General features: G+C 46.1%; 2 long non-coding RNA genes across 3 annotated transcripts in view; both read left to right on the top strand.

The window, feature by feature from the left end:
* The window catches only part of LOC117244285, a 56,428-nt gene that overhangs the window by 17,185 nt on the left and 12,104 nt on the right, over positions 1 to 27,139 (top strand). For both annotated transcript variants that reach the window (XR_004497055.1, XR_004497056.1), the window contains exon 2: positions 9,348 to 9,494. This is a non-coding gene — a long non-coding RNA (uncharacterized LOC117244285). The remainder of the gene's footprint in view (positions 1 to 9,347; positions 9,495 to 27,139) is intronic.
* LOC117244287 lies at positions 572 to 6,248 on the top strand. The gene is made up of 2 exons (XR_004497058.1): positions 572 to 4,876; positions 5,565 to 6,248. It is a non-coding gene; the product is annotated as an uncharacterized LOC117244287 (long non-coding RNA).

Consider the following 27,139-nt stretch of genomic DNA (forward strand, 5'->3'; position numbering starts at 1 on the left):
TGCTGAAGGCACATCTTTGTCTTGTCAGCATGTGGGAATATCTGCATGGAAAGCGGTGCTGTTGGGGATGGGAACCATCCCGACTGAAGCCGGAGCAGATGGGACGCGCAGCCTGAACCAGCCCGTCTCGTTTATGCTTTATTAATTAGACATGTTATCAGAGTCATCTGTGTTTTCTTTCCTTTTCTCCTTTCCAAACCAGTTCTGCTGCTTCGCTGCCCGCAGAGGCTCTGATGAGGAGCCCAGTTTGAATCCCTGAGAGTTGCATGGCAGCACTTGCTTGTTGTGTTCTGTGTTAGCACCATAAAAACTTTGGGGAGAGGACTCAGAGGAGTTTTGTGAGCTCTGGGGATCAGAATTTTGGGAGTTGACGGTACTGTCCTGGTAGCACATCCTCCCCCTGTGTACCGTCAGTGTCTGTAAGAATTTCCACCACGTGTGTTTATCACAGAAACACAGAATGGTTTGGGTTGGAAGAGACCTTAAAGATCAACTTGTTCTAACCCCTGCCATGGGCAGGGACTTTCCACTATCCCAGGTTGCCCCAAACCCCATCCAGCCTGGCCTTGGACACTTGCAGGGATCCAGGAGCAATCACAGCTTCTCCAGGCACCCTGTGCTGCTACTTTCTGGAGGATGCTTAAAAACTGACATGGATCAGGAAGGTGACTGGATAAAGTCATGGAAGGAAAGTATAAAGATTCCTGGGTAGAAACAGTCCATGCTGAAGTGTTCAGGGGAGAAAATGGTACAGACTGATGTGGGTCTGAACTTGCTTTCTAAACCTGCTGCTGATTGCTGTTGGAGGTATTGAATTAAGCAGATCTCAGATGGAGTCTGTCATGCCTGTTGGGACAGTGTCAGGCTGCCCCCGTGCACACTCAGTTTTAAGATTTTACTGGAAGAGAGAAAAGCCTTTTCAAGTGCTGGGGTAGGAGGCAGGAGTAGGGATTTTCTCAGATTTCCCTTTGAACCTTTATCTCCCAGCAGGTTAACATCTGATTCCTCAATGTCAGTGCCCTTTATCTGTATGTAAGAGTGAAGTGGATTGTAAAACTCTTTGAGTGAACCCCTTGTAGTCTCAAGCTGCTCCAGTGGAGGTTCAGGTTGGTTATTAGGAAGAAATTCTTCATAGAAAAGGTGGTAAAACACTGGACTGGGCTGCCTAGGGAGGTGGTGGAGCCCCCATCCCTGGAGGAGCTTAAAGAAAGACTGGATGTGACACTCAGTGCTGTGGTCTGGTTGACAGGGTGGTGATGGGTCACAGCTTGGACTCAGTTACCTTGGAGGTCCTTTAGAACCCGGGTGATTCTGTGTGTGCCCATCTGTGAGGTGGGAGATGGTGAAACAGGAGCTGGGCTCAATGATCCCTGGGTGGATCCCTCTGAGCTCAGGATATTCTGTGATTCTCTGAAACCCCATAAAGCCAACCTGAGTATCCTTTCCGACACCTGGCTCTGTTTTATAGCCACCATTTGGTGAGGTGAAGGGAAGATCTGTTTTGTCTGATCCCCTTCCACGGAAAATTCCAAGTCGCTGAAGGAGCAGCAGGATCATCCCTGCACACATGGCAGGGAAATGACTTTTAATGATGGGCTGGCTTGGATACTGCCCAGATCCCTTGTCTTACAGCAGGACAAGATGATGACCATGTCCAGGCTCTTCCCTGGCACACACACTCTGCATATGTTATCCCTGAAGTGCTTTTCCCAGGCGTGGCGTGCCTTTGTGCAGGCACAGCGTCTACCCTGCTAATAGGATGCTGGTGTCTTCTATCAGTGAGTTAATTGGGTCCCTCGGTGCTGGGATGTTTCCTGCTGCTGCATCCTCTTCCCGGAGCTACGCCTCCACCTCGGGAACTTCCCTGCTGATGAAGATGTGATGCTGAGCTCTGTGCCCTGCCCGGAGCCAGCGGAGGTTAAATCCTAGATAAAGCTTTGGGATTGCTCGCAGCCTGGGCTGGGAGGGGGGGGATGCACACACTGAGAGGTTGCTGGAGGGATTTTAATTGTGTCGTGTTGATCGAGCTGGCTGTACACACAGCAGGAGGTTACTGCTCCTCCAGAGCCTGGGAGCCAAAGGTGTATCGATCCCAGGGAGCTGTGGGACACAGGAACACGCTGGTGGAGATCTCAGCCGGGATGTTTCCAGCTGAGGATGAAATTTCTCTGTGTCTTGCACTTCCTCCTCAACTCGTGTCGAGCTGTAACGATTTTATAACCCAGCTTTGTCAGCTGATCCCTCCCCAAAGCAAGAAGCCCTGTTGCTAGGAGTGGGGTTGGGGGGGAAAAAAAACCTCAGGAATACTCATCTTCAGCGGTCCAACACTGCAGATAACATTGAGTCACTGCTGAAAGCCTCAAAGCAAAACAGATGTTCAGTTTCTAGTGACTAAGTAACTATTAAAGGTACCAGATGAGCAAAGTTTTAACTGAGGTATTTAATTTGTGGTTGGCGGCTGACACAAAGCATGAGCAAACAAGGTGCAATGCAGAAATGGTCTCCTGTATTACACATGCTGGTGTGTTTTCATAAAAACTTTTTAGTTCCATTTTTTTCCCCATTTTTAAAATATGTCTTTCCGGCTTGATTCATTCTCTCTGTAGTTGTAACCTTTAGTTCTGGGTGGGAAGGCAATTATTTTGTGAGACATAAGACCAGTGGCAGGGTGAGTGGGCTTTTGTTGCTGCCTTTGTCATCTCGTTGTTTGACAAGTTACTTCTCCAGGAGTAGTTTGTGTCTCTGAAGTTGGGGATAATTACATGTGTTCTCAAAAATAAGGAAACTGGACTTAATTGTGCATCTTCTCAGCCTGACTTTTGAATTCATGAATGAGTAGAAAACTTGGAATGTGGCTGTCATGCAGCTGCTAGCCTTCCAGCAAGAGACAATTTTTGATGACTATATTTTTTAAAAAGAAAATTAGGGTGAGGGCTATGATCCCAGGATTCTGGGCTCGTTGGGCAGCCCAGAATCCAACACTGGGAACTTCTTGAGCTGCTGCTGGTGGAGGTGTTGGGTTCCCATTGCTTTGTTCCCTGGTGAGAAACCTGCAGCACTGTCTGGCTTTGTGGAACAGAGGTGCTGAATCCCTCCTTGCCACTCAAACCTGAGCAGGTGATAAGATAAAAGGGAAGGAATTGTGTCCTGGTCCCTGTTCTCAGCATTGTGTGCAGCAGGAGTGCTTGTGGATTCCTCGGGTCCAATGAATACCTAACATAAAACACATGAAAACTCTGAGAAGGAGGACCCTGATCAGAATTCCCTCCCTGGTAAGTCCGTAAGTCAGATCACTCTGTACTTTCTGGAGGAGTGACTCTCATTTTGGCTGCTCATCACCACGGGAAGGACAGAATGGACTGAGTTGCTTTCCCTGGGGTGTGGGAAGTGGATTTGTACTGCTAAGCCCACGTGGGAGCTGAAGCCAAGGCTCCATCCTGCCAGTCCTGCAGGATTTAGGGGGTTTTGACATGTTCTAGATGGTTTCTGTTAAGAAAAAGGCTTTTTGGATCTCTTCTGAGGGTGCCTCCCTTTGGCTGAGCACTTAATCTTCCACCCCACTTAAGGGAAGAGGGGCAGACACCAAATCCTGTTGGCACCTTATTTCACTTAATTCTCGCTTTTAATTGTTCTTCCTTCGGCTTTTAACAGAGTCTCTGCCAAAATCAAGAAGCTAAAAATTAAAGTAATTATTGTGGTGATGGAAGCAATCAAAGAGGCCACCAGGCTCCTGGTCTGTGTGCTGTGGTGGAAGGAGCAGGCTGGGATTGAGCTCATCTCCTGGGACACGCTGAGCTCCAAGAGTTAATTTTGTTCCCGACTTCTCTGTCCATGAGTAATCCATTTGTGCTGGGAGGAAATGGCAAGTTCTTGCAGCGAGGACAGGCTTCACTGCTGGAGAAAATGATGCCTATTTATCATATGATGCTCTCTGTGCCTTTTTTTATTTGTCCTTCATGTGAACTAAGCGTTTTGGTGATGAGCCTCCCTGTCTGACAGCAGATTTTGTAGAGGCCTATGAATGTTTTTCTTTCCTGCATTTGCTGTTTCCCTGAAGTTCCTCACACAGCCCCAGGCACCAGTTTGTGCTCCTGGGAAAGAGCTGGACAGGAAAGGACCTGGGGGTCCAGCTGGACATCAAATTCACCCTGAGGCAGCAATGTACCCAACAGGGACAGTGGTGGCCTGGGCTGGGTGAGACAAAACACTTCCAGCAGGTCCAGGGGGGATCCTGCCCCTGTGCTCAGCACTGGTGAGGCCACACCTGCAGCACTGGGCCCAGCTCTGCCTCCCCAGGACAAGAGGGACAGGGACAGACTGGGGAGAGCCCAGTGAGGCCACTGGAGCATCTCTGCTCTCAGGAAAGGCTGGGACAGCTGGGGCTGCTCAGCCTGGAGAAGAGAAGGCTGCGGGGCTCTCATTCATCCCTGTCCATCAACACCTGCAGGGAGGCTGCAGAGGGACAGAGCCAGGCTGTGCCAGTGGTGGCCAGGGACAGGACAAGGGGCCGTGGGCACACACTGCCCACAGGAGGGTCCCTGTGAACACCAGGGAACACGTTCTGCTGGGGGGGTCACCAGCTGCTGACACAGCTTGTCCAGGGGTGTTGTGGAGTCTTCATCTTTGAGGATATCCAGCATTTATCTGTCTACAGTCACGGGCAGCTGGCTCTGTGTGACCCTGCTGAGCAGGGAGTTGGACCAGACAGCCTCCAGAAGTTTCTTCTCACCTCCACCACTCTGTGGTTCTGAGACACAGAGATCAAGGTCCTCGGGAGATTCAGGGCTGGGCTGAGCCCTCTGCAGGGGTGTGACCTGTGCACAAATGCAGCTGCATTTGGCATCAAACAGCACTGTGTGATCACATCTCCTTTGCTGTAAGAATGTAAAATGGCTTAATAATTCTTCTCCTGCTGTTTTGGATTAATTTCTATCTTTATGATGTGTGTTTTCTTTGCTTGCTTCCTCCTTTCACCTTCCCAGCTGCCTCCTCAGAGCAAACTTCCGTGACTCTTATTGTTCTGCTTGTTTTCATTCTCCTTCTTGGGTAAATGTTGTAATTTTTTTTAAGTGTAGTTTCCTAAAGCTCTGCAAAATGCTCTTTCCCTGCTGCATTTTAAAGTATTAGTTGAAAAAGAAAGGACAAGGAGCCTTAATTCAGGTGCATATCTTCCTTTATCTGCTTTTCTTTTAAAAAATTACTAAAGACACTGATAAATAATGCTAATTTTTTGCTGCCATCTGTGAATGCAGGACCAAGCTGTTTCAGAGCAACATTTTTAGTGCTTTATCTGTTCAGGATGGGGAAGGAAAAAGGCTCTTTTGCTTTAGCAGCAATAACCTATCTCCCACAAGTTGTAGTCTGTGCTCCCATCTACCACTAAAACCTAAAGCAAACAAAGATTCGTGCAGAGACAGGAAACCTTTTGGGTGTAATTACCGGGAGGTCTTTGCTTTCACGATTTTTGGGTTCACCCAGAAAGGCAGCAGAGCAGGGCTGCGGTTCACTGGGGTGGATTTATGATGAGCTCTCACTCCTTCTCCAAACGTGGATGTTTTTGGCAGCTCTGGGAGTTTGAAACACCCTGTGCCAGAGTCTCCTGGCCACGCTGAGTGAAAATGTCCCGCGGAGGGAAGGGGCCGGTGCATGGAGGCACAGCTGAGCTACGCCCTGACGACAGCCCTGCCTCCAGGCTCCTTTATTTTGGCCTCGAGCCTTAGTTTACATAATCCTGCCTGATCCCTCATCTTCTGCATGGATCAGCCTTAGAAGACCCTCCAGTTTGACCAGATCAAACTGGGAAGCAGGTCTCTCTCACCATCTGAGCCAAGAAGTGCTGGTGTTGGTGGAATCAGGTGGCTTTGGCTGTATCAGAAGACTTCACCCGTTCCAGGACTTGATTTTGGGGCTCCTTTGGAGGCTGAAAAAAAAGAAACCAAACCTTGAACATGGTCTGGAGAGCTGTGGAACAGGTGTGGCTCCTGTTCCCACATGCAGCCCTGCATGGGAGAGGTCTCACCTGCAGAGTCCATGTGGGTTTTTCTTATGTTTTTATCTTTGGGTTGTGTGAGTTTCCCAAACCAGAACTGGACTGTGATTTAGGATCAGTTTNAGTTTCCCAAACCAGAACTGGACTGTGATTTAGGATCAGTTTTCCAAACCAGAATTGGACTGTGATTTAGAATCAAGTCTTTAGGGAAGCTTGTCAAGGCGATGTGTAATAGCATAATAAAACCCTAACTGCTTCACTTTAATGTGTCAAATGACTCATTTACAGTGTCATCTGGGAGAGATGAGGCTCTATGAGATAAGTAAGACTTGCATGGGGAGGGAATATTGAGTAATGGACCCACAGCTATAATTGGAGGAGGAATAGATCTTCCATTTCAGATCTGAGGAAGTGGTTTATTTGCCCAGTCTGTAAGTGAATGATTCTTCTCTCAACTTCCTCCACATATTCCCCACTTCCTCTGTGTAATATTTCTGTTATTTATAACTGCTGCATTGAATCCTAGAGGCAGATGCTGCCTGCATTTCTGTATTATATAGAAGTTGAGGTCCAACAGGTCGGTGGATAGTCCTGACCTTCTGGGAGCAAAGAATTTATATGGAAGCAGGATAAACATTTATGTCCCTATAACTAACCCCCTTTTCTCTATATTTATCATGTCTGAATATAGAGCAGCCCTGTCCATCTCTTCCCATCCCACAGGAAGCCAGGGAAGTGGCAGACAGACATACAAAGGATTATTATATTTGATCAGGCTTGGAAATGGGCTAGAGATAAAGCCCTTGGTGTTTACTGGACCATTAAACATTTATTATCATCTCTCCAGCGTGCTGATGGTGCTGTAAATAACAGCTGTGACAAAAGAGTGGGGTCAGCAGTTGCCTTTTGCACTGATGTTTGTAAATGCAGAAGCAGGTCCTGTGATTTTTAACAGCTCGGTTGGGGGGAGCATCTGCCCAGATGCCGTGGAGAAAAGGGGCAGATGAGCCAGCAGGCCAGAGCTCCTCTTTATCACAAGGAAACGCTGAAATCTTAGGAAGTGGGAGAATTTAAACAACAATGAAAAAAAGATTAAGGCCAGAGTTAGGAGTTAATTTATCCCTGCCCTTCCTAACAAAAATACTTCATGCGCTTGGATCGGAACAGCTTTTGGATCTGGATTTAATTAGGTGGAAGGAGGTTTGGGCCTCTCTCCCCCAGCTCAGCCACGCTCCATGAGGCATTTCCATCATCAGACTTTTATTTCCCTTTCCCTCCCTTCCCAGGTTTTTGCAGGGAGAGGAGAGGCGTCGCCGCAGGGCTGGAACTCGGCTCACGGGGCCTGAGCTGCAGCACCTGGTCAGATGATGGGGCTTTTGAAAGGGGGAATATGAAGGGATTACTCTATTGCTAGGAGGCCACAGCCTGGTGATTCCTACTGCAGGCAATCCCTCTGAAGTCAATGAGATTGGAAAGCGTGTAAATCAGTATGGAATTTGGCATTTTCCTGGAGAAGTGTGGGGGGATATTTGTTTTACTTGCATAGAAATTATTTCTAATAAGGCTCCATAGACACGACTGATCCTTCTCATCACACTCCTTCCAGTCCCAGAGTCGGTCTCGCTGCCCTCTCATTTTTAAATAATTTTGCAAAAAAAAAGCTTCCTGCGTGGGAATTCTCTGTGGTTGTGAAGCGTTGCTGGGAATGACTCAGGCGGGAGCGAGTCCTCGTGCGCTCAGGACCTGCGGTGTGAACGGAGAAAGGAGACAGGCTTGTTTTCACACTCTCTCATTTTGTGTCTCTGACATGTTTCTGTTCCACCATTCAGATGTCACTGGGCTGAGGGATAATTAGAGGGAGCCTAATGCTGCAGAGCCGGATTGGGAATCCACATTGCTCTGAGCAGGCTGGGTTACTGCTGGGGAATCCGAAGCGGTGGAGTGGGTGTCCAGGGAGAAGATGCTCTGCTGCTCCTTCCCTGTGCCTGCAGGATGTGCCTCCTTTCTCCAACTTCAAATAAATCCATATTAAAACAGAATGGTTTGGGTTGGAAGGGACCTTTAAGAGTGTTTAGTTCCAAGATGAGTGGCAGGGACACCTTCCACTAAACCAGGTTGCTCCAATCCCCATCCAGCCTGGTCTTGGACATTTCCAGGATGTTAGATATAAGGGCAGTCTCTATCCCCTTCACCAAATTGTTTAAGGGATACCTGGAAGCTGCTGTTGGAGCTCTTGGGCATCAGTTCTGCTGCTGCCTTTGCTGTGGGTGGCTGCTCTGGGTGCTCATTCTGTGTGAGCCTTTAATGCCCTAATAAAGCTTTAGAGCAAAGAGCATCAGCTTTTCTCTTGCTCCACTGAGGAGAACATTTAATTTTGCCAGATGTTGCCACAGCACAGGAGGTTTCAGCTGTTTTAGACTCACCTTCCCTTAAAAAATGCACCTTGCCTGTTTGTGCTTTGTGCAGCATGTGGAAGATGCTTCCAGCTTGAGTTGAAAATGAGATTTAAAACTTGAGGAGTCCTACAGAAAGTAACTGAGGAGCCAAATATATACAACTGAATAACTGAGGAGAGAACCTGGTCCTGTGAAGCTGGTTGCCAAGGGAGTAATTCACTTGTCTCTCCCCCAGCCTGATGGAATATTGTTTTCCTCTCCTCCTTGCCAGCATACCCACAGCTCCAGAGGAGCCACTCTCACTCCTGTAGATGCTTTAACTGATACATTCCTAATTCCACCTTGGGGCTGTTTTCATGAGCAGAGGAGCCTTTGAAGGCACCTTCCTCTGTTCCAGGTCTCCAGAAGGGTTTGTGCTGTCCAGAGGTTTGTCCTCTCTTCCCACTGGTGCTGGCTGGCCTGATGAATACCTGGCTCCTGCCCACAAACTTGCACTTTCCTCCCCAAAATATAAGGGTGTTTTTAAGGCAGCAGTCTAGATTTAAATGTAAAATCCAGCACAAAAGATCTTTCCAGCTTCAGACCAAGCAATATTTGATCTTTTTTGTCCTCTCTGCAGAACAGAACAATGTAAGACTAATTTTTTGTTGTTGTTCATTAGCTGCTGGTGTATTAACAAGCTGTGTAAACTTGGGTTATTCCCTGAAATATGAGCTGTGCTCTTCAGTCTTCTCCTTGACTATCTCCATGTCTTCTGCAAGGTGGTTTTTCTCCACCTGAGCTTGGAATACTTGGATAAACTTACTTTATATGGAAACACATTAGTGGCTGGTACAATCCCAGTCATCCACAACAGAACCCAAGCATTTGGGGCAGAAAAAGTCTGTTTAAAGTGGCTGATCCGTGTGAAAGGACTCACTCATTTTGGCACAAGCAACTCACTGGGTGTTCCTCTCTTCCAGGGTGTATTGAGAATAATCATCAGCCTTAACAAGGATTGATTGTGTGCTCCTCATCCTCATCCTCATCCTCCTGGTTTGGTATTAAGCGGAAAAAGCTTTGGCCGTCGCGTTGGGGAGGCGAAGAGGTGGAAGAACGTCCCTTTCAAGGTACAGTAGAGGCATGGATGAGGTGTTTGGGGCGTGGAGCTGGTGCTGGTGTAGCTTTTGGAGGTTCCAGGGTGTAGAGCTTCCTCATGGATTGACATCCCTCGATCCTACATGGAGAAATCTGCACTCTGTCGTTCCCTTCTTCAGTCCTAATGAGCGCAGTCTTCTTAGACCAGAGGTGTTGGCTTTGTTTTGGTGCTAACTTGGATAAATCCAGTGTTTTCTCTTCATTTACTTTAAGGAATGTTTCATTTTTGAAACTTTTGGGTTGTGTCATGAGTAGAGTTTGGGCATTAATATTTTGAAGATCATTTTTCTGAAGTTTCTTTTTCTCATTAGACTAAAGTATACTGAATTAGTATGAGACTGTAATATATTCTTACCTTGGTGCAGATGGGCACAGAGTTCTTGCATGAGTGATTTATAAAGGAGGGGAAAAGAAAAATCCCTTTTTCCTTTTGAGGAAAGGAAGGCTGTGGAGTAAGAAGGAAGGTTCCAGATTAAGAAGAGTTTGTCAGGACATTGGTGAATTAAAACCCAATCTCATCCATCAGGGAGAGTTTGTGGGAAGTTTTTCTGGTCAAAGTTCTCCCCGTGGAAAAAATTGAGGAATGCTTTTAAATATTAAAAATAAAAACCCTACTGTAAGATTTCTTGTTGGGTGTTTCTAAGGACTGAGTTCCAACCCAAGTGGGTTCAGTGGTGGGATGGAGTAGCAAAGGGAGATGTGCCTGTGAAATCTGGGGTTTTGTATAAAAAAGGTCTTTCCCTAAAGCATTTCTTGTTGCTGTAGCTTTCACAGGTTCACCCTGTGTGGAGAAGTAGTTTGTATTTGTGGTTTGATATTTCCTTAAAGCCTCCACACAAGGTCCTGCCGACACTGCCTGCTTCACAAACATAACCAATTTATGGTTTTGTATAAAAATTCTTTGAACTCATTGCAAATCTGATTTGATACCTCAGTGCCAAAATGAAGCCAATCCTAACCCTAGGGTTGACTAAATCCTTCCCTTGGAATCTGTGTGCTATTTAGCAGTGAGTTTCAGATCTGTTTGTGTGTGTTCCTCTCTGTACTTAAATGAATTTCATGTTGTGTTTTGCTACTTGTATTTTTAAGTTGGTTTGTTTTGGTTTTTTTTTCCTCACTTTTGATTTGGGGAAAACTCCTGTTGAGGTCAACAGCTGAATGAGTGCCAGTAATTAAAGTTGTCCTGTGCAGGGTCAGGAGTTGGGTTTGGGTGATCCTTGTGGGTCCCTTCCAACGCAGGGTATTCCATGATTATAATTTACTGAGAAGTGGCCAGCTGTCCTAGGAGAAAGAGTTTGTCTTTGGTCCCTGCTTTCTCCACAGCTGATCCCAGAAAAGGATTAAATTCAATGAGACTGAAGTCTCAGAAGTAATTAATGTATGATGCTCAGCATAAATATTAATAGATTAAATTCCATTTATTTTTAAGTTCTTGCTAGTATAAAAAAGTATTTTTTAGAGAAGCAAGAGCTTGGATGTGCCTGTCAGGGTTTTTGAGCTGTTTGGGGTTGGAATTCAGTGTCCAGCTGGAATCCTGAAGCTGCTGGGATTGGCAGGATGTGCCTGGAGCCATGTGAGGAGGAGTGGCCATGGACTGACCACTGTGGCCACTGCTGTCACTGGCCAGGTGAAATGGTCCCAACAGAATTGCTTGGTTTGTCTTGCATGATGAAGCCCCATGTGGATGTGACTCTGTTGGCTGAAGTGAAATAGTCCCACAGCACCTTCCTTTGAAAATTTGGATTAAAACAGCAGCTCATTAAACAGAGTCCTTTTGGAATTACACAGCAAAGTCCACACTGAGGTCATGGGACTTGTTCAGCTGCCTCAGGTAGTGTGGGATTCTAGGTGGGATTCAGAGATGGAGTGTCAGGGGTTTCCATCATTCCCAGAGCCTCTTGACTCCTGTGGGCTACTGGAAAGACATTTTGTGCTGAGTGTTTTTTCTCTCTCTAAAACAGGGGTTATGAAACAGCTGATGGGAGCTGGAAGGGCTTGTGCAGCCATTTCTGTTTGTTTCATTATCCATCACTTCCTGATTGGTGTCACAGGGCCACAGCATTCAGATTCAGATGATGTGGGGGAAAAGTGATGCATGAAGCCTATACAAAGCTGCCCACTCAGATTTCTGGGCTTTGTTTGCACGGGTCACATTCACTTGTCACAAGTTACCATCTTCATTTTGTCAGCAATTTCAGCAATGTTCACACATTTATTCCAGCTCAGGCATGGTAGTAGTAATGCTGGCAGAGCAGGGAGCCTGTGTTTGCAGAGCACAGGTGAGAAGACTTCTGAATTTAGATCTGAAATGTTGATTATATCCTGAAAGGTTCTTGTGCAGTTGGAAACCTTGGGATCCTGGACATCAAAGTGTTCCCAGGTGTGGTGGCACCTCTGAGTAGAAGTCATGGTGGTCTCAAATCAAAATTGGCTTAAAATGCATTACTGGAGGAGAGGAAGGAGGATGAGAGGTAGGAACAGATCCACTACCAAACAGGAGCTCTCTGTCCCAGAGGGTATGAGTGGGAGCTGTAGAATATTTGGTTGGAAAGGTTCTTCAAAGCTCATCTCATTCCACCCTCTTCCACGGGCAGGGACACCTTCCACCATCCCAGGTGCTCCAAACCCCTTGGCCTTGGGCACTGCCAGGGATCCAGGGGCAGCCACAGCTGCTCTGGGCACCCTGTGCCAGGGCCTCACCACTCTCATAGTCAAGAAACTCCTTCTAAAATCTGGGTACACACAGATTTTTCCATCATCATAATTTTCATCATCCCAGCAGGTTTACAGGAAAGGTAGCGGGGAATCGTTCCTGATGCCGTGTAAAACCTGGAATGGGAATGTGGGCAGGATCATCCTCTCCAGGTCCTTAGACCACCAGCCCTGCCTTAGGCTCACAGAAATAGTTTTGTTTAGGAAAATCAAGGGCCTTGTTCAGAAATGCTGGAATTTCTGTGGAAATTCAGCTTTCAAAATCCGCAGAGAAGCCACCTCTGCTCCCAGCAGCGGGTCGGAAGCTGGGTTTTTTGGGATTGCTGCCAAGAAACATTTCTTGGAAACCCTTCTGTGTGCAGTGTGAACAGCAGGACAGGAGGTCTGGGTTTGAACTCTGGATGATAAAACCAGGGAGGTTTTGGCAGGGCTGTGTTCAGATGCCTCATTCTTGGCCTTTCTCCTTGGGGTGTTCGGGCAAACCCCTGCCTGGGCTGGCTCGGAAACTTCCATCTGACTTTGTAGCAAAGCTGAATTTTCCACTGATTAGGAAAGGTTTTCAGATTGAAACAGCTCTCTAATTTTTTGGATGGATTTCTCCAACCCATTGACTACACCCAATCTGTATTTCTGAATGAAACTAGTGATGAGCATTTGCTGCAGGGGCAAGAATTTTCATAAAATCATGGAATGGCCAGGATTGGAAGGGACCTTAGACAGCATCTGCTTCCAACACAGGGACATCCTCCACTAGATCAGGTTGCTCCAAGACCCATCCAGTCTGGGAATTCCCTGAAATCACCCCTTGATTTTATGATTCTTTGAAAATGGATGAAACTGTAGCTTGGAGTATCAATTACTCTTTAACCCAGGTCAAACTTAACCCTTTTTTTTCTGTGCAGGTTCCCCATTGCTCTCTCTGAATCCCTTCTTTCTATTTTTTTGGGGAAACTATAAAATTTATGTGGAGAAGGAAGGAAAATCTTTTTTTTATTGCAAGGGCCAGGTCAGCATCTTTTTTTAAAATCCCTGTGAGAGCAATTTGTCAGAAAACCTTGTGGGAAGCACAGAGCTTATCACCAGCAGGAACAGAAATCTTTTTATCAGTGACTTTACAGGATAAGAAGGAGAATTTCCCAAAGGATGGGCTTCTTCCCTAAGTTTCATTCTCCAAGGAGGCCCTGAGAAAAGCAGATCCACTGGGAAGTTGGTAGCTCCAGACAAGTAGGTGCATGCACTGGTGTGCATTCTCACCTGTAGGTACACAGAGAGCTTTCCCAAATTGCCCAGAACCTGAGAAAATGGAGATAAAATCAAAAAGGCAATTGCAGTTAATTATGCTTTCAAGGCAACTGGAGATTGGTTGGAATCCTGTGGGATTTCTGAGGCCTCCCAGTGCAATTTCAGGTTCAGTGTGAGCAGGAAGGTTTGGTGTCTGTGGCTGGAGATGTCTCAGTTGTGACTGTCACCTCTGGCTGTTGGCACAGATGTCACCACCAAAACACAGGTGGTGTCTCATGGCAAATTCTTCATAGAAATTTTGAGTTTTGATTAAAAAAAAAGAAATAAAAAGCATTTTGTGCGTGACTGAACTTTGTTGTTCTTTTTCCACCTACGTACTTCCCCATTTTTTTCCCATCCCCACCAAAACCTGGCCTGAATTTTGTGGTTTGGGTGATGGGAGAAAGCCACATTCCAAGAAATCTTGGTTATCTCTTTGTTTTGTAGAGGAATCGGGATGTGACCAAAGAAGTGCCAGATGTGGGATGTTCAGGGGGTTGCAGGTGAGCTGGTGTGGAGTAACAGGTGTAGAAATCCATCATGACAATTAAATCTCTTATTTTTCTATGATGTGAGCTTGGAAAATTAAAGGAGAAGCCTAACTTTTAACTGCAGAAGAAGCAAAGTCTTGAGAGATTCAACAGTGGGAGTCAGAAAATACATAGAGCTGTATGGGACAGTATTCCTTGCTGAAATTCTGAGCCTGCATGAATTTAGGTCAAAAAATGCTCTGCTAACTTCAGAATTTTGCTTGACCCAAACTTTGGGTCTCCAAAATTGTAACCATGTCCCTTCAAACTCCTTATTACCTGAAATTGCAGTTTTTGGGAGGTCCATGTGAGTATTTGTTCAGGTCTAGACTTCACCAGTAGCAGAAACACGTGATGTTTTTAAAAAGATAACACAGACTTGTTTTTATTCCCTTAAGATGGCAAACCTCTCTTCAAAGAGTCATGAATTAAACAAGACAATGCCTCACAGCGGGTATTAAGGAAAAAATAATAATTTTTTTAAAAAAAAGCCTTTGGAATGGTCTTTCCCTCTGGCATCTTCACTCAGGTTCTGCAATCTGTAATTCAGAGGAGGTTTTGTGGGAAGGGGAGGTGAGATGCAGGAGCTGATACGACTTCCCCAAGGGTGAGAACTTTGAGAGCTGGGACCTGAGCATTAATCTCTGTAATTCCAGCTCAGCACTTCGCTGTGAGATCATTACTTTGTGTGATTAATCTGTGCAATGCCTCCAAAGCCTCTAAAACCATAATGCTGCACATGTATTGAGGAATGTTGCTGTCAGTTGGAGAATTTGGGGGTTTCTCGCCATCCTTTACACCTTTTTGCTTCAACTTTGAATACAGGGAGGCATTCCCTGGCTTTGGTTGGTCTTGCTCTGTTCTAATCATCAGGGCTGATGTAGTCTTTTTTGAGGAATACTGTTTTCAACAGGGACAAAGATTTTTCAGTGCAAAAATCAGCTGAAATGCATTTGATAAGTACAGGTATTTATTAACTTATTAACTGCAGCCATGACAGCGTCATTCATATTTTTCTTGCAATGATAAGTAACATGTTGTGATCTTAAAACTCATTTCTTAAAGACAGGACAGGAGCAACAGGACACAGTTTGTGTTTATAGGCCTCTCCATCATAAATAACCTTCAGAACCTCTGAGCATTTCTAGCTGCATTTCAGAAACTTCAGAATCTTCAAATCTTGCAAATTCTGTGAAAACTGAGCACAGGAGGGGGTTGAATGGAGAGACCTTGAGAATTCCCGGACTTGATGCAAATTCTGCACTTTAAATTCACTTCTTAAGCAATCCATGTCTGATTTTTAGGATGTTGCCAACTCCTCGGCTGAGGTCATGCTATTACCAAAGCCTGGAGTGTGATGCTGGGCTGTCACTTCGCCCTTCCGCTGCGTTAACCCCGATTTTATGTAGGATGACTTCATCCCCCTTCTCTCAGAGGCACGTGCTGCCTCTTTCACATTAGCAGATTTACCAGCAGCACCTCACACATCTCAAACTCTTTGTGAATCTCCTCGGCGCCCAGAGCCCTGCGAGTATCTGATGCATCACGTTGCAAAGTGTGAAATTGAAGATTCAGCCCCACTTTGATGCTTTGGCTCTGTGAGCAGCAGAACTAATGTGGCTCAGCATACTAATGAGGAAGGTATTTATTGTTCAGGGTCTGGCTGGTGTTGAGCTTCACCCTTGAAAAATTCCTGAGGGGATGGTGTTCCTCCTGGGATGGGCCTCGTGGAGTCCTTGGCAAACAACTGGCATGGCAGTGGCAGGGGAAAAAAACCCAGCTTTCAAGGAAACAGCCCCAAAATTAAACCCTCTAAATAGTTTATAAAAGGTCTTAAGGAAGGAAGGAGGAGGGATTGAAGTGGAAATAATTTCTTTTCTTGGAGAGAAAGTGAGGATGAAACTAAGGAGGGGCCTAAACCCACTGATTGAGATGCCAACAGCTTTCAGCAGCTCTGGGGACATCAAAAATGTTTTCATTCTGGAGAACCCCTTCTCCAGAACTATTTGGGTCACTGACATCTGTTCATTTTAATTGGAAAGGAACCAAAATGAGTGGAAGTGTTGCTTTTAACCTTGGCTGGGCTTGGTAGAAAAGCTCTTAGAACTAAAAGCTGATGGTGGTAGTACCTGGAAATACTGACAGGAGAAAGCTTCATTGAGATAAAACCTCTTTATAAAGACAGGATTTCAGAATTCTGTGTGTTTGTCAGGTGCCACTTCCTTAGGGATTTGCTGGGAGAGAGGAATCCACTCCTCAAATTTGCCATCTGCAGTTTAAATTCTCTAGAAAGGAGTGGGGGTTACTTGGGAGAAGTTTGTTTGCAAGGATGGTTTCCTCCAGGAGGGGAGAATGCCATGGACCGAGGGCTTGTGCATGAGGGTGGTTTCTGGGAATTTGAGAGATTTCCCTGAAGGCTGGCCAGGTTAGAACCCCAAACCTCTGAATTATGTGTAATATAATAGCTGAGTTAATGAAAAATCACAGAATCATTTGAGCTGGAAAAGATCTCCAAGATCATTGAGTCTAACCTGTGACCCGTCCCCACCTTGTCACCCAGCCCAGAGCACTGAGTGCCATGTGCAGTCATTCCTTGGACACCTCCAGGGATGGGGGCTCCACCACCTCACTGGGAAGCCACCTACAATGTTTAACAACCATTTCCATGAAGAAATTCCTTAAAATGAGATGGTCTTCTGAATATCTGTCCTCCTGACTCAGCTGGAGGTCCTGCAAAAGCCAAGATGATTTTGGTTTAGGTTCCCTTAGCAATGAAACGTGCATCAAAAATCACAAACACACAAATTCTGCTTGATTTGCTTGTCTTCTCCACATCCAGCTTTTATATCCCTGGGATGATCTTGATTTATTTCCACCAAGAAGATTAAATTCCTTCTGAACCACACAGTCCAGACACGGTGTTGCTTGGAGAACCCAAAGAGTTTTAGGAACCTGATTGGAAATTCCAACAAAACCAGGACTGTTGGTGACCAACTTCCAATCGAAATCCTCCAGGAGCACAATGCACTACAATTATAGCAGCTTTCCCGGGTCAGGAAACAAGCCCAGCACTGCTGTATTCCTGTGTGTGATATTTCTGACACACAATGTTATCTTGGGGATTGTTACGTTGGCTTTTATGTGGCGCAGGGAGGGTGGGGCGGAGGTTAATTGGTCGTGTTAATGGTTTTCATGTTCCTAATTTAGGCTCTCAGTGCTGTCCTCGGGTTCAGAGTGAGTTAGGGGAATTATTCATTCTATTGTGGCGCTGTCACGTCTGTGGTGTGGGGAGATGGCTCCAGCTACAGCCCAGATCACTGAAAAAGCTCATTTAGTCAGGTTTTGGGGTTTTTTCTTTGCTTAAACCATGTTGGAAAGTCCTGAGAATCCTAATGGATGAACTTGATCTGAAACCTGTCTGGACAGACCTACACCCAGCTGGGCATCAACTGAGGGACAAGAGCTACTCACTATTTATTTGTTCAAACCCATCTCTGGTAAAATGTCTTTAATTCACCCAGAATGTGTCTCTTTAGACATGTGTTCTGGAAATGCAGTGGAAACTAGTGCAGAGTTCATGGCTTAGTGGTTACAGGGCTTTTTTCCTTCATAGAATTACAGAATTATATAATTGTTTTGGTTGGAAAATGCCTTTAAGATCATTGAATCCAACCATTCCCCCTGCACTGCCAAGGCCACCACTAACCCATGTCCCCAAGTGCCACATCCACTTGGATTTTAGATCCCTCCAAGAGTGGTCAATCCATCACTGCCCTGGGCAGCTGTACCAAGGTTGGATGACCCTTTCCATGGAGAATTTTTCCCTCATATCCAATTTAAACCTCCCCTGGTGCAATTTGAAGCTGTTTCCTCTCATCCTCAAAATATAAAGACACAGAAATTAAAACCCCAAACCACTACAACACCCAAACCCTCAACTTGTTTTGTTTAGTGACCATTCCTAAAATACTTCTGCTCACCAAAGCTATGGAAATAGGCACCTAATGAATTGGTTGAGGGGTACAGCTCGATGAAAAATGATAAAAGATTGGCTTTTTTAAAATTTTATTCTTCAGCATCTGATGAGAGCAGAAGAATCAGTGAGGAAGTTAAAATTTTGGGGTCTTCACCTTCCTAATGTCTCAAAATGCATCTTTTTGCATGAATTTAAAGTTAAAAAGTGTTCCAGGCCAGGTTGGACAGGACTTGGAGCAGCCTGGGATAATGGAAGGTGTCCCTGCCTGTGGCAGGGGGTGGGACCAGATGATTTTTAAGATCCCTTCCAACTCAAACCACTCAGTGATTCACAAAAGATATTAAATGGCTGTCTCGTTTTCTAGAAGCTGAAATGTCACATGAGGTGGTTACAGAAGAAACACACACAACCATTCTGCCAGGGATTAAACTTCCTTTTTATTTATGATGTGCTCCTCTCACACATAAAAAGCTTATTTGCTAAAGACCATTTGCTTTTCTGCAGCCAGACCGACAAGGCTGTGCTCAGGAAGCACCAGAGGGATGGTTTCATTTTATAAGAATCAAAAAAAAAAACCCACTTCTGAGAGAGGTCTTCGTGTCATACTTCCTCTATTCAGGACTCCAAGTCTTTCACAAAACTGAGCAGAATCCCATGGGCCCACAGCCATCCCAGGGTGGTGGATTGAATGACTTAAGTATCTTTTTCTGGTCTGATTTGTGAATGTAGCTTTAATTTATTGCCTCCTCTGTAAACCACAGATATGTTTGTTATTTGCAATTACATGGTTAAAAAAAAAAAAAAAAAAAGAAAAAAGAAAAGAGCTTTATTTGGATTTTTAAGTCATTCTTGTTCTTTGCAGTGGCATTTGTTGCAGTGAAATCCTTTTATGAGGCTTGTGGGGAGAGTTGGGTTGAAATAGTTTCTCAGAGGGACACGTGACAGGCAGCAGCTCAAGGAAGGGATGGATTGGATATTAGGAAAATTCCTTCATGGAAAGGGTGGTCCAGCCTTGGGGATATAAAAACTCTGTGGATGTGGCACTGCTGGGGGAACAGTGGACTCAATGACCTCAGAGGGCTTTTCCAACCTTAATGTTTCTCTGATTCTAAGCATAAAAGTGAATTTTTTATCCCTTCGTGTGGCTGGAGTAGTGTGGCGTTCACCCAAGTCAATTTTGTACATGGAATATTTGGAATATTCTTTTTTTACTGTAGAAACCCTCCTACTGAAATGAAATTTAAAACACCTACAGGAGCTGAACTTCAGTTTCTCTTTCAAAAAATTGCTCTCATGGTCTGATGTTTATGGTCACCATATTCATATACCTTGAGGCAGCAACCTCCTCCTTGTCACTTAACACAACTTTAAAATGTTCATGCTGAAATTTCCCATGTGTGTAACAGTTTCTCTCTTTTCCTTGACTGAATCTGAAAATTTTGCATTTTTAGAGCAGGGAGAAAACTTCCAGTCCAGATCCAGGGATTAGTGATAAAATATTTTGGGGGGGAAAAAAAAAAAATCAGCTTTTATGTTGGTTTCAAATCCATCAGTCCCTTAAAAAAGCAGAAAGAGGGGATGCCCAGAGCAGCTGTGGCTGTCCCTGGATCTCTGGAAGTGTCCAACACTGGATGGATGGGGCTTGGATCAACCTGAGATGGTGGAAGTTGTCCCTGCTCGTGGCAGGGGATGAGCTTTAAGGTCCTTCCCACAAAAACATTTTGGGATTCTCATAGGATTCTGTTCCAAAGGACAGAGTTACCAACCCCGCTGTTCAGTGCTGATTTTGGGAGGCTCTGCTGTCTGGATTCCAATCTGTTGTGAACAGGCATCTCATCCACAATGTGCTGGAGTTGTAGGCCCAGTGCATGGAGCAACCAGGCGTGAAAAAAATTAAGATTGCTTATAAATGTTTGACTTTATTTTTAAAAACATTGCCCAGTAATTGCCTTCCTATCATTACCTTCTGCCTGTGTGAAAATAACATATGCCAGCATGAACCCCAGTGGCAATGGGGAAGGATTGAGTGGGAGAAAATGAGGTTATCTCTTGATCAGTATTTTATCAGCTCAATAATAATATTTTGATTAGGAGAAGCAGTGCACTGTCCCTCAAAGAGGCACAGGCTTCTTGTGATTTCTGTGTCACCAGAGTTGTTTGGGGAGGGTTGAAGCCCACATGGCTTAAAAACACCAAACCACTAAGACCAAAGGATCATCTTTTAACAGCTCTGTCATCTGCTTTAAATCCTTTTCATTTCTCCATCCTGAGTGCCTGGAAGGAAACTGGAGCTTTTCCCTAAGTGCTATTGCTGCCTCTGGCTTGCTCTGGACCCCTTTCATGTAGGAGAGGAGAACTTGTGAGTGGGGGCCTTGAGTTAAGGGATTATCAACACCCGAGGTCAGGGTGGTCTCAGGGCAGCAGGCACGGCTGCTCCTGTTCCCATTTGTCCTGGGCATGAGGTGGCTCCAGTTACAGAATCCCAGAAAAGCTTGGATGGGAAAGAACCTTAAAGACAATTCAGTTCCAATCCCCTGTCAAGGCCAGGAACACCTCCCACTGTCCCAGGGTGCTCCAACCCCATCCAACCTGGCCTTGGACACTTGCAGGGATCCAGGGGCAGCCACAGCTTCTCTGGGCAGCGTGTGCCAGGGCCTGCCCACCCTCCCAGGGAACAATTTCCTGCCCAATATCCCATCTAACCCTGCCCTTTAGCCGTGGGAAGTCATTCCCTGTGTCCTGTCACTCCAGGCCTCATCCAAAGTCGCTCTCCAGGTGAACACCCCAAGTTCTCCCACCCTGGCTCCAGAGCAGAGGGGCTCCAGCCCTTGGAGGATCTCTGTGGCCTCCTCTGGACCTGCTTTAACAGATCTGTGTCTTTCTTCTGTTGGGAGCCCAGAAAATGCCATTGATCAATGCCTTGGCACAGCCCTGCAATTCTTGGCATTGGGATCCCTCTGGAATTACTGAGCTCAGCCGAGGCTCCCTTCCCTCACGGGAAATGAGGAATAACCCAACTTCATCCCAGGAGTTCTGTAGAAGGTGCTCTCTTGTACCCCCCTGCCCTTCCCTGAGCACACTCCCCACACTCCCTGCCTGCTGCAGATCTCTCCCTTCTGGTGTTGAGAGCCTCTGTCTCCATCTCCCCATCCCGTGGCTCAGGAGAGCGGTACCCGATGGATCACGGCACGGTGCCACCAGCCTCAGCAAAGCCCCTCTCCCTCCTCCTGCTGCTTGGCACCGAGGATAAAAGGCAGCATCTCACAAAAAGGAAGGTCTCAAGGTGATGCTCTCTTTGTTGTAGGCGTCTGTACTCCCGACATCCTTCTCATCCTCGGAAATCTAAAGGCTCTGTGGCAGCGTTCAGCAAAGGACTGCGGTGCACGGGGCTTGTGGCAGTGTGCAGTTAATCACCAGGCTACATCCAAAGGAAAAGAGAAACCCTTTGCTCATAAAAAGGGCGGAAAAGGGATCAAGTTTTTACATAAATCAAGAGGTCTTTGCAGCAGCATAGTGCCATTGCTGGGAAAATTCATGGGGACCTCAATGATAAGGGGAACAGGAGTTCTGAGCACCATAGGGTTGTGTTTTAAAAACCCCACAGTTCGTGTCTTTTTTTGGATGTTAGAGAAAATTGTGTGGGCAGTAGTGGTAGAGTCTCTGCACTTGTATCAGGGAAGCTGCTGATGGGTTTCACCAAATATTTTCATGGTGAATTAAGATTGTGGAGGAGATAAATGATAGAGCTCTCCAAAACGCCTGGAGGTTCCTTGTGAAGGGTGGCAAACTGGATTTCTGGGCTTTGAGGGCTCAGAGTTATGGGGGAGTTACCAGAAAGGCAAAGAGATAAATCCAGGATTACTGCCAGGATGTTTGCTGATAGTAAATATACCCTGAGATGTGCAACAACCGCTGGAAAAACCGTGAGTGCCGGTGCAAATATCCACAAATTGGTTAAAAAAATCCCCAAACCCTCAGTGCTTAAAACAAGTTCTGCAGGGAGAAGAGGTGGAGATGCCAAAACTGGGAGGAGCTTTGACAGGCAGCGTTGAAAAGCCATTTTCCTGAGTGGGAGGCTGGAAGGATGGATCCCGTGGGTTGGAGTAACACGGGAACGCTGCCTTTCCTATTGCCCCCCGCATTCCCTTTTTTGCTGGGCCATATTTATTATTTCACATGGGTTATAACTTCCTCATCGGCGCACGGGGGTGTGGGAGGGGGAAGGAAATGACACTTGATTTCTTTGCAGGACTTTGGGAAGAGCTGCAGAGTAAAGGTTGGCTCTAAGAGCTCGGTAGAAATGCTGCGCTTCCGAGCGAATTCCTGCAGGTACATTGGGTGAAGTAACCTGAAACCTGGCATTTGGGGTGTGGCAGAGAAGATTGCAACCTGTCCAGTTTTGCCTTGTAACGTAACACACCGTAGAAAAGGGCCTGACTGGGGTTTTTTAACACTTTTTTGTCTTTTAGGCTTTTAATGGCTCGATGGTTTTAGGGCGCTCCCCAGCCGAAGGTGGCTGGGTTTTGTTTGCCTCCAGAGCTCTGTTTCCCTTCACACAGTCACAATTGGGCAGGAAATGGTTTCTTATCCAGCCAGCTTGGTTTTCTCAACAGCAAAAGTTCCCTGGGTCCTGTTGGGAAGCTCTCCAGAGCTGCTCACCCCTGCGTTTCTCCGTGCAATTCCTCCAGAGCAGCATCCAGCCCAAACTCACCTGGCTCTGCACAATGCTCCTTGGAGTTTTCCTACCTTTCACCTTAAAAAAAACCCCACCCAAGCAGCTTTGCGTGTTTCTTTTTATGTCATTGTACAAAATGGGGCTGTCACACCCACCGGTTTCCTTTTAGGTTTTACCCAGCTCTGGGCTCTGGGTGCTTTGAATAAAGGGATTTATGCCTGGACATGGCAGTGGCAGGCTTTTCTCCTGGCATGACCAGACTCTCAATGTGACATTCAGAGCTGTAAAACACTCCCTGACAATAGCTTGTGTTGTTCAAAGAGCAGCATAAATAATCGAGGGGTTTTTTTTTCCTTTTGTTTTTTTTGGGGGGGGGGATTTTTTTGTGAGAGGAATAACATCTCTCCAGGCTGGCTGGGGAGGCGAAGGGCAGGCCCTGTTGGAATGTGGAGGGGAAACTCAGGAAGGGGTGACATGGGAAAGGGGGGCTTGAGGTTGTTTTCTAGAAGGTTTTTAACATCATGGCGTTGGGCTATCTCTCCAAGAAGGCATTGGGGCCTCTGTTTTACACATGTTTTTACACAGAATAAAATAATTCCATGATGCAGGTTTCTGTGTGTTTGCAGGGACCTTCTGGCTCTGCACAACTCCCTGCCAGGAGGTGACAGCCGGGGGGGTCGGGCTCTGCTGCCAGAGAACAGGGACAGGAGGAGAGGGAACAGCTCAGGCTGGGCCAGGGGAGGTGTAGATTGGATATTTTTTCATGGAAAGGGTGTCCAGCCCTGGCACAGCTTCCCAGGGCACTGGTGGAATCCCCATCCCTGGAGGGATTGAAAAGCCATGTGGATGTGGCACTTGGGGACATGATTTAGTGGTGGCCTTGGCAGTGCTGGGGGAATGGTTGGATTCTGTAGTTTTGGAGGGCTTTTCCAACCTTTTTGATTCAGTGATTGTGCCCAGGGCTTTATCCATCTTGAAAACCCCCAGAGATGGAAATTGCCCAAGCTCTGGGCACCCAGCTTGACTGACCTCATGGTGGAGAAGCTTTTTCCTGCACCTTGAAGATCTCAATTCATCTTCTGCCCATCACCTCCTGTCCTCCCACCCTGTGAGAGCCAGGCTGTCCCTTCTCCTCAGCATCTTTGGAGATGCTGGAAAGCTGCTCAAAGTCCCCTTCCTCTCCTGGTGCTGGTAGCTAAATATGCCCAAAGAGAAAAAGAGACAAATATTTGTGCTTGTGCACCTATCACATACCTCAAATTAAAATTAGAAAATAAAATTTTTTGAAGATGTTACCAAAAAAAAGTGCATTAGCAATTCAATGACATTTCTTCGTGGTTCATTAGCCCATGTATCTGGTCACTTGCCTCTTCTGAAACTTGCATGGAAAAATATTTATTTTTTTATTTTGCTTCAGTCTTTACATTCCTTGTTGTCAGTACCTAAGAGGTGACGTGATCCCAGCATTATTTTGTCAATTAGGCATCTTTTTGGTGCTGTGACCTGAATACAGGGCAGAGAAACTGCTGACTTAATCCTCTTCAATACCATTTTTATCTTTTCTTATAATTCTTCTTTTAAAAAAAATCAAGAATTTCACCACCAAACCCACTTCTTTTTGTTGATTTCTCCAATACTGTGAAAATAAAGCACTGAATAAATGTATTTTGTACGGTGAACGTGTAGAGGGAAAAGCTTTTGTGCACCCCTTAGCCACACCCAGATCCCAACTTCATCTATTAAAATTTTATATTTGTAAAAAAACTTACTAAATATGCTTATTTTCTTTTAAAAAAAAATGTTTTTAAAATGAGCTTAATCTGGGGGAGAAAAAAACAACCCCATGCAGTAGTTATGGCCATGCCCAGAGTCTGCCCAGCACGTGCCGTGGGTATGAATGAGCGCCGGCAGTTTTGTCTCGGGGCTGGATTAGGCACAGTTGCTACTGGAAACTGCACAGCCCGGCTCAGGGAGGCTGTTCCTCTCCAAAACAGAGTCCCTGCCCACGACAGGGGGTTGGAACTGGAGGATCTTTGCGGTCCCTTCCGACCCAAAGCGTTCTGTGATGCTGTGAAAGCAGCACCGAGGTTGGGGAACTCGCTGGGGTGATGAGGACGTGCCCCATGCAGCATCACTAAATGTCACTTATTGGATTTTGACCTCCAACAGCATCCAGGAGAGGCTTTTCCTTCTGGGATTTGCTTTGAGCTGCAATGTTCTTCCCTTCATTTCTTTAAAAAAAGTCTCTTTTCCAGGATTCAAACCCCACAATGTCTGGGTTTTTGCACGGTTTGGGTTTCAGCCTCGCCGCTTGCATGGGCAGTTGTCAGTCCCAGAGCAGCGACAGCAGCTTGGTTTTGAGATGTAAAACAAAAGGTTTTGTGCAGCCTGGCTGGTTGTGTGCTGCTTTCTGTGTCAGAAGGGAAGCTGAGCCCTGTGTTCCTCCTGTGAGTCCTGTCAATCAGCAGTGCTTTCAGAATGAGTGTGTGGGATAAAGCTCCAAAATGTGCCTGTGTCAGCTCGGGAGCGCTGCCTGCACTGCTGGCTTTGGGCTGTGCAGAGCTGCCCACGTGCAGTCAGTTCTGCACTGTCATTTCTGCCTTTCTCTACATTACTCAGGAAATCTTTGTGGGTCCCTTCCAGCTCATGTCCCTTCCAGGACATTCTGTGGCTCTAATATGGGATCTCTGATCTGTAACAGAGCTCGGTAATTTTCTTACCCACAGCTCCTGGATCCTGTTCATTCTTTCTAGACTCAGCCTAATAAAGCCAGCTTTGAACTCAGCCTTGCTCTGTGGAGAAGGGTCAGGGTGGTGTGTCACCCCTTCCAGAATCACTGGGAGCTCCTCTCTGCACAGGGGATGTGGCATTTTAATATTTGAAGGAACTTAAAGAGGGAGAATGACTTTTGATACAGGCAGATAGCGATAGGACAAAGGGGGGGATGGTTTCAAAATAGGAGAGATTTAGATCAGATTTTAAATGGAAATTCTGTACTGTGAGGCCCTGGCACAGGCTGCCCAAAGAAGCTGTGGCTGTTCCATCCCTGGGAGTGTTCAAGGCCAGGTTGGATGAGGCTTGGAGCAAGCTGGGCTGGTGGAAGGTGTCCCTGCCCATGGCAGGGTATTGGAATGAGATGATCTTTCAGGTGCCTTCCACCCCAAACCATTCCATGATTCTCTAATGCCTTTTGCTGGAGGGAGATCTCCCCTCCCTGTGCTGACCTGCCCTTTGCAGGCTGAGAAAAGCACAGTCAGGTTTCATTTCACCCTGGCAGCATACTTTGGAACCAGGCTGGCAGAGCAGCAGACCTGAGAACAGAAAAGATGTCGAGGCAGTGGTGATTACTGGCAGCGTTAGAGCAGCACGGGGAATGCAAGGATGCAGAAATAATAAGAATCCTATTGGGTTGGGTTGTTTGGAACACAAAAAGCTACTTCTTTTTAGGGTTTTTTTCAGATATTTGCTTATATTTTTGTCATTGACTGCTGTGCTCGAGTGAAACCCTCCTGCCCTTGCCCTGGGAGGTGCTGCTGCTGTCAGTAACTCTCAAGACAGCTTTGCCACCAGGACCAGCCTGTCCTCCTCTGTTGGCAGAGAAATCCTCAGCCCTCGCAGAGCAATGACCTCCAGTTTATACTTATATACCTGGAATTCTCCCTGGAGCTGTGTTGTGCAACAGGGAGCGTGATTCCACATGTGTTTTATGTAAGCCAGAGAGGATTTTGGGTGTTGTGTTGGAGAATCAAAGCCCTGTTTGGGGGAACCTGCAGTCTGACTATCCAGTTGGACAAGCTCAACTTTCCCTGCAATTTAAATAGGCTCTGCCAGAATGTTAATTGTGCCAGGCTCCAGAATTACCTTTTAACTCCTTAGGAGCATGTAGTGTTTCCAAGCCACCCTCACTCTCCTGTTTAAATGGAAAACAACAGCTTTGGGTGTCTGTGCCCATCACCCACTTATTCCCCTGGAAAGATTTATGGCTGCAGTGTCTTTTGGGAAAATCCAGGACATTTCTGCACAGCTCAGGAAGGTCCTTTTCTCCCCATCTTCTTGCCCATTGTGTGGAAGTGAGGATCTCTCTCAGAGCACAGTTTTTACCTTTATTCATCCCAGGAATTCCTCCTCTTTGAGGCCGACTATTTGATACCCATAATGTCTTGGCACTTCAATTCTGTTTACTTGTTCTCAGTTTATGGCCCTTTCCTAACTAAATTCAACAAGAATAAACATCCAGAGAGAGAAATTCCAGTTTATTGTGAATATCAACAATACTGGAGAAACAGCTGTTCAGATCAGGGGAAAACTCACTCAAAATTCACAATCTCATTTATTAGAAGGCAAAAAAGATCTTCAGGTGTCAGAGACAGAGAAGGGATGATCTCCAGTTTTGTTTGTTGTGGTGTTGTGGGAACACAGGTGCTCTTAGTCCCAGCTGGAGCT

Source organism: Parus major, chromosome 4 (assembly GCF_001522545.3).
Source record: "Parus major isolate Abel chromosome 4, Parus_major1.1, whole genome shotgun sequence".
NCBI classification, from domain to species: Eukaryota; Metazoa; Chordata; class Aves; order Passeriformes; family Paridae; genus Parus; species Parus major.